The sequence below is a fragment of the Hemiscyllium ocellatum genome, chromosome 12, assembly GCF_020745735.1.
Source record: "Hemiscyllium ocellatum isolate sHemOce1 chromosome 12, sHemOce1.pat.X.cur, whole genome shotgun sequence".
NCBI lineage: Eukaryota > Metazoa > Chordata > Chondrichthyes > Orectolobiformes > Hemiscylliidae > Hemiscyllium > Hemiscyllium ocellatum.
The window spans coordinates 26191978-26200594 of NC_083412.1; positions in this window are offsets into that span (position 1 = coordinate 26191978).

The window sequence follows — 8617 nt, forward strand, 5'->3', positions numbered from 1 at the left end:
TACATGGACACTGAGATCTCTCTGCTCATCTACACTGCCAAGAATCTTACCATTAGCCCAGTACTCTTTATTCCTGTTGCTGCTTACAAAGTGAATCACCTCACACTTTTTCACATTAATCTAAACATTTGCCACCTCTAACCCCAGCTCTGCAGTTTATCTATGTCCCCCTGTAGTCTGCAACAGCCTTCGGCACTATCCACAACTCCACTGACCTTAGTGTCATCCACAAATGTACTAACCCATCCTTCCAAGCTCTCATTCAGGCCATTTATAAAAATGACAAACAGCAGTGGACCCAAAACAGATCCTTGCAGTACATCTCTAGTAACTCAACTCTAGGATGAACATTTCCCATCAATCACAACACTCTGTCTTTCCTCAGCTAGCAATTTTTTGATCCAAATCTTTAAATCACCTTCAGTCCCAAGCCTCCATATTTTGTGTAATAACCTACTGTGGGGAACCTTATCAAATGTTTTACTGAAATCCACAGACATCACATCAACTGCTTTACCCTTATCCACTTATGTGGTCACCTTCTCAAAGAAAATAAGGTTTATGAGACATGACCTACACTGCACAAAACCAAGAAGTAGGCGCGGAGACGAAGGCGGCGGAAGAAATGCTGTATATCTCGCCGCGTGTTGAATTTGTTAATCCGGGAGCATAGGGGGATGAAGGTGAGGCCTCTGCTGAGGACTGATCTTTCATCCTCAGAGAGGGGGAGGTCCGGAGGGATGGTGAAAATACGGCAAGGCTGTGAGCTAGGGTCTGATGTGGGACTGGAGCTGGGAGTGGGAGTGTGGTTAGGTGTGGGGGTGGAGATCGGTGAGGGGGCGGGGTTAGGCGCAAGAAATGCAAAACTTGTGCCCACACCTCCCCCCTCACTTCCCTCCAAGGCCCCAAGGGATCCTTCTATATCTGTCAGAAATTCACCTGCACCTCCACACACATCATTTACTGCATCCACTGCACCCAATGTGGCCTCCTATACATTGGGGAGACAGGCCGCCTACTTGCGGAATGTTTCAGAGAACACCTCTGGGACACCCGCACCAACCAACCCAACCGCCCCGTGGCTGAGCACTTTAACTCTCCCTCCCACTCTGCCAAGGACATGCAGGTGCTTGGCCTCCTCCATCGCCAGACCATGGCAACACGACGCCTGGAGGAAGAGCGCCTCATCTTCCGCCTAGGAACACTCCAACCACAAGGGATGAATGCAGATTTCTCCAGCTTTCTCAGTTCCCCTCCCCCCACCTTTTTCTCAGTCCCAACCCTCAGACTCAGCACCGCCTTCTTGACCTGCAATCTTCTTCCCGACCTCTCCTCCCCCACCCCCACTCCGGCCTATCACCCTCACCTTAACCTCCTTCCACCTATGGTATTCCCAACGCCCGTCCCCCAAGTCCCTCCTCCCTACCTTTTATCTTAGCCTGCTTGGCACACCAGCCTCATTCCTGAAGAAGGGCTTAAGCCCGAAATATCGATTCTCCTGCTCCTTTGATGCTGCCTGACTTGCTGCGCTTTTTCAGCAACACATTTTTAAGCTTCAGGACTCACCCGTCAAAGTCTCCAGAATAAGAGTGTTGTGCTACAGCCTGCACAATATTCTGCAGCAGAAGAGACTAAAAGTGAAGGAGGATTGAAGTTTTCATCAGGTGCCTTCTAATGAGAAGAACACTGAGAAAGAGAAAGTGCAACATGCAGAAGGAGCTCACATAACGAGACTAGTCGGATACATTGGATTTCCCTGATAACTCGGATAACATCCAATTATTGTAAATTGAACAATTACTAATGAAGACCCACCAACACCATCAAGCTCATGCTGTGTCCACCAATGCCCCAGCCTCCCCTTTTTCCATTAGCCCTTTCATCGTACATACATCCAGTGCACATCTATCCAATGTTATGTATCGACATTCATCAACAAAGAAACTCAAGCATGATGTAGTTCTCGGAATGCAATAATGGCAAGAGTGGAACCGGACAGGAAGAATTAATGCAGCTTCAAGAAATATCATTCTGAGGAATGTCACTCTCATGCACTCCAGAAGTCCTTGATCCTTCTAATACAACACTTTCAGATTAGAAGGACCAGGTTCATACTACTCAACTTCTTGGCCCATTGCATGCACACTTGTTTGGTTTCAGAGGACAATCTTTCCTCCTGTCCCTGGTAAATATAACCTCACTTTAGTCCCTCAGATCCTGCAGCAGAAAAGTGTGAGAGCTTCCTGATGTCTTGCCAGCACTTCCCTCCAATGCTGTAGTTGCTTCAATTGAGCCATTCTGACCTTTAATAAGAAATCCTCCCTTTATCAGATTTGATTCATCTTCCTGACTGATTGGGAAATCCTGAAGCAATGTCAAGGCTTCGTTAAAGAGCCTGATAAAATGTGTTGTATGTTGCAACAGTCTCCTCACCCACTGAAGGTCCTATTTCACCTCGGATTCTCAATTCAAAATTCCACCTTGTGATGCCAGAGCATGGAATCTATGCCAAAACTTCAAAGTGGTTTATGTCTTAAAATGCGTAAAATGGATAAATCCCCAGGACCTGATCAGGTGTACCCTAGAACTCTGTGGGAAGCTAGGGAAGTGATTGTTGGGTCCCTTGCTGAGATATTTGTATCATCGCTAGTCACAGGTGAGGTGCTGGACGACTGGAGGTTGGCTAACATGGTGCCACTATTAATGTCTCACGATGTTGATTGAGTTTTTTTTGAAGAGGTAATGAAGAAAATTGATGAAGGCAGAGTGGTGGACGTGATCCATGTGGACTTCAGTAAAGTGTTCGAAAAGGTTCCTCATGCCAGACTGGTTAGAAAGATTAGATCTCATGAGATACAGGGAGAACTAGACATTTGAAGGTAGAAGAGGGTGGTCAGGGTTGCTTTTCAGACTGGAGGCCTGTGACCAGTGAAGTGCCACAAGGATTGTTGCTGGTTCCACTGATTTTCATCATATATATAAATGATTTGGATGTGAACATAGGAGGTATAGTTATTAAGTTTGCAAGTGACAGCAAAATTGGGGGTTCAGTAGACAGCGAAGAAGGTTACCTCAGATTACAATGGGATCTTGATCAGATGGGCCAGTGGGCTAAGGAGTGGCAGATGGAGTTTAATTTAGATAAATGTGAGATCCTGCATTTTGAAAAAGCTAATCAGGGCAGGATTTATAAGGTCCTGGGAGTGTTGCTGAACAAAGAGACCTTGGATTGCAGAGTCATTGTTCCTAGAAAGTGGAGTCACGGTAGATAGGATAGTGAAGAAGGCAATCGGTATGATTTCCTTTATGCTGCTGACCCAGACATTGGTTAGACCACTTTTGGAATGTTGGGTGCAATTCTGGTTTTCTTCTTATTGGAAGGATGTTGCAAAACTTGAGAGAGTTCAGAACAGATTTACAAGGACGTGGTTACAGTTGAAGGATTTGAGCTACAGAAAGAGACTGAATAGGTTAGGACTGTTTTCTCTGGAGCATTGGAGGCTGAGGGGTTTCCTCATAGAGGTTTATAAAATCATGAGGGGCATAGATAAGGTAAATAGACAAGGTCTTTTCCCTGATGTGAGTGAGTCCAGAACTAGAGGATGAAAGATGAAACATTTAAAAGGTACCTAAGGGGTAACTTTTCATGTAGAGGGTAGTGCACATATGGAATGAGATGTCAGAGGAAGTGGTGGAGGCTGGTACAATTACAACATTTAAACGGCATCTGGATGGGTATATTAATAGGAAGGGTTTAGAGGGATATGAGCCAAGTGCTGGCGAATGGGACTAGATTAGATTAAGATGTCTGGTCGGCATGCACAAGTTGGACCGAAGGGTCTGTTTCCATGCTCTATATCTCTCTGATTACATGACTAATCACAAGGTTTTAGTGTAGGCAAACGATATCATAAATCAGACAATAAAGATCAGTGCTGCTCTTTTACAGGTTGTTTAAACTTGTTTTTGAACATAGTGTTCTCAAATTTTAATTTTAACCCATTGTGGCAAACAAGCAGGCAAGGTAAATGGATATGCTTTCTATCACATCTGCGACACCACCAGTGAGAGTCCTGGGTGATTTCTAACTCCACACTATTGTTTGGATATGATGAACAAGTTGCTGCCTTACTGTACAGGGAAATGGGCAAATTGCCAATTTTGTGGCACATTATTTCGCAGGTAGCGTACCCTGCAACCGGAAAAGATGCAAAATCTGCTGGTACACCAATCCCCTCACTTCCAGGTGAGACAGAGGTTCACCTGCCTCTCTTTCAACCTAGTTTACTGTATCAGGTGCTCCACTAGTGGTCTTCTCGACATCAGGGAGACCGAACGTAAACTCAGGGAATGGTTCACCAAACATCACAGCCGGGCTCACAGGAGCTGACCAGACCTCCCAATCACCACCCATTTCAATTCCCACAACCACTCCAAAATCTGAAATGACCATCCTTGGCCTCCTCCCTTGTCAAAACGACCCACAGCGCAAATTGGAAGAACACCACCTCATCTTATGCCTGGGATGTCTAGAACCCAGAGGACTCAACATGGAGTTATCCAATTTCAAATAATCTCCCTCGCCATCCCCCAACTCCCTTCACAGCCCCTCCCCCTCCCCTCCATTGATTGCTCCCTGCCACCAACTGGATTCAATCCTCCCATTGACCAACTACATCATATCCTCCACCTGTCTTCACCTATCCCCACTTCACCACCCTGATCCTGCCACCCCCTTTATCTACAGCTCCCCTTAAACCCACCCCAGTCCTGAAGAAGGGTTACACCCGAAATGTTGACTTCTCCAGCTCCTGATGCTGCCTGGCTTGCCATGTTCCTCCTGACTATCTATTTTGGATTCCAGCACCTGCAGATTTTTTTTGCCTCTAACATAATTTCATGGGCCACCTGAAGTCTGTTTCAGTGAGGCTTCTTTCCATGCTTTTGTAGTTTGTAATTTGTAATCACAATTCTCGTCGCAGCACCACTAGTTGGCAAGTCCCCCTCAGATTCACTGTCCTGGATGGAAGTGATCAAGGCAAGGAAAGAGTTACCGCTCCTCAGTGCTCACAATAACATCCTCAGGATGAACATTCAGTATTCTGGGACAGAGGTATCTGAAGCCACTGCCAGCAGCACCCTTAAGACATGGGTTCAATATAGACAGGGGGTCATGGTGGTAGAAGGAAGGCAGCTTTGTCAATCTGTTCAGATAGCATATGAGAAGCAGCGACTGACGGCTGATAGTTGATGGGGTCAAGCATCCAGAAGTCACTGGCCACAAACATCTTGAGGATCCAAATATGAGATACAATGATGTTTCACCATCTTTACTATGGCCTTTAAGGCACCACCTGGTAGGATTAACAAAGGCTAGCAGACTGCTTTTAAGGAAGGCACCATGGATTGACACTTTGGCAAAAAACAGATTTAATTAGTTTTTATGATCACAATTACTGTCATCAAGCCATGGAATAAAATACAAGCCAAATATGTGAAGCAAGTTGAAATAATGAGAGCTTGATTGGACCAGGATACCAAACTCAGTTACTTTAATAAAAAAGGCAAGATTGAAAATTTTGTTATTTTGTGATTTTATGTCATTATTTATATTTAAGTAGAAAAGCATAAAACCACTTGGGAAGAGGTGTAGTGTCTTCTCTACATGAGGGAGACCAACCAGGAGCCGAAATATTCAATCTTTACAATAGTACCATCAATGGAAACTTATCATCTTTGCATCAATAGTTTTAAAATATTACAGCACATAAATATATCATGGAAATAGTTGAAACTAATGATAATGTAACAACAGGAATTAAAATTTCCTATGAAATTGCTATTTTAAAATATGTTTTAGTACATTTTCAATATTGTTGCAAATATGAATCGAGTTTTCACAAACGCATCCACTAAGATGGAAAATAGGAATCAAATAGAGGAAGAATTTCTTCTAAAAATTTAAGCTGATTTAGGTAAGATGATGGACCGCAACAAATGGCTTTAGTGTACAAGTGTGCATATATACAAATGTTGGCTGTAGGATTTGAATGTGGATTTAAGTGATCTTAATGCCCTTGTTACTTCATGGGGCTCTTCCCTGCCTTTATTTCTGTTATTTATTTTTAACAAGTTGATGTTATTCTGATGCCTTCACATAATTTCACTTCAGTACCCTGAAAAGAACAAACATTAGGCAATCACAATTAAACCATAGATTCTCAACCTTTTGCTTCTGAGGTTCCCTACACATATTATAAAAATGTCCAGGGACCCTTGCAATAATTTGTATACACACAAAATGTTGTACAACAGATACTCTGTTAGCGATTTTTGTGATATTATCGTATTTATTATTTTTGTTTTATTTGCTGACTATAAAACTTGTCAATGCCATTCAGCAACAATTCTGTCAAATTGTGGAGGTATCTTTGACAAACATACATGGATATCATGGTCAACACTCATTCTGCTTGGTTTTGTTTTCTTTGATTGTTATTATTAATGGTCCATACATGACCTGTCCTGAAGAGACCAGCACTTGCGTCAGCAGCAATGGAATATGCACACTTGACTTCAGTTGCTGCTAAGTGAACTGTCATAAAAAATGTCAGAGGTTTTTTTAAAAATAGTCTTACTTGGACAATTGTGGCAATTTTGCAACTCTATTCTCATTGCAGCAAATGTAGACATTTGTGTTTTGCAGACTGTTATGCTCTGAAAGAAAGTACAGCACTGAATCTATTAAGTAGACCAGGACAATGCACTCAGATGTTAAAGTTGATGTTTATTTCTTTTTTGCACGAAAGGATGTAAGAGTTTAACCATATCTGCAGATCTTCCACAAAAAACAACTTCCTTTTTTTTGTACTTTCCTTTCGAACATCTCAATTCTGCCCCTAGAGCAAATGAAAGTGCTCTATTACACACACTATTATTCAGCTTATTGATTTCACTGAACGGGTCTGTGAGGTAAACTGGTTTATCCAACCACACATATTTTCTTTCAGATGTTTAGCTTTCTAATAGTTAAGAAGGTATTTACCTTTTCTTGAAGTTTAAAGAAACAGGTGAGTATTCTGCCTTGTGTTAACTGTCTCACTTTCATATTCATGAGTGAGGCAATTATGCTTTGCAGATCGTTCTCCAGGCATTGCAGCAAGATACATGGAGTTCGTTGGTTTGGATTTGGCGTAAGAAGCGAGTGTTTTTGTTGAGGTGAGAACACACTAACGACCTAGTTTCATATCTTTTGCAACAAGTGCCTTTGTAAAGTGCCTTTGCGTTGTCACACCTCACTGGGGTAACGCACTGGAAATCAAGCCCTCCCGTTCTTGCAGGCTTCAACAAAATTCAAGATTTTGTCAAAGTTTGCAGAATTCTCCAGTGCACAAGTAAACTATCTTTTTTGCTATAGCCAGTCTGTGACATATGGCCGTTGTGAAGCATTCCTTTGCACAAAGAAGATTTGGTACCTGCAGCTTGGGAAAACCTGTTATTCACATTCACAGTGTAGGTACAGACGAGAAAGACTATGGTACATTTTTTTTTAGAATTTTTGTACATATTGTATCTGGAAGAATCTTTTTAAGAAAAACAAACTCTTGGAATGAAGCTTATGTTGACACTAATCCTAAACTGGTCATTTATCAGTTTTATACCAATATCCCAATGCAGCTGGTAACTTTTTGGATGGGTGATGTATGGATTTTTATGCATACCTTGCAAAAACAAACTCTTCCAGTGGCAATAGTCCCTTCGGCCATCGGCAATACTTGTGAACATGGTGCCAATAAAGTGGGCAGTTTTGTCGTGGATGGTCATAGAGTTATTGAGTCAAAGAGGCATACAGCACATAAACGACCCTTTGGTCCAACCCATCCATGCCGACCAGACATCCCAATCCAATCTAGTTCCATTTAACAGCACCTGGCCCATATCCTTCTAAAATGTTTCCTACTCATACACCCACCCAAATGACTTTTAAATGTTGCAATTGTACCAGCCTCCACTACTTTGCCTGGCAGCTCATTCCATACACGTACCACCCTCTGTGTGAAAAAGTTGCCCCTTCGGTCTCTTTGATATTTTTCCCCTCTCACCTTAAATCTATGCCCTCTAGTTCTGGACTCCCCCACCCCAGGGAAAAGACTTTGTATATTTATCTTATCCATGCCCCTCATGATTTTACAAACCTCTGTAAGGTCACCCCCTCAGTCTCCCACACTTCAGGGAAAACAGCCCCAGCATATTCAGCATCTCCCTATAGCTCAAATCCTCCAATCCTGGCAACATTCTTGTAAATCTTTTCTGAACCGTTTCAAGTTTCACAACATCTTTCCAATAGGAAAGAGACCAAAATTGCATGCAATATTCCAAAAGTGGCTTAACCAATGTCCTGTATAGCCGCAGAATGACCTCCCAACTCCTGTACTCAATACTCTGACCAATAAAGGAAAGTATACCAAAAACCTGCTTCACTATCCTATCTACTTGTGACTTTATTTTCAAGCAGCTATGAACCTGCACTCCAAGGTCTCTTTGTTCAGCAACACTCCCTCGGACCTTACCATTAAGTGTATAAGTCCTGCTAAGATTTCTGGTCACCACCTTTCAC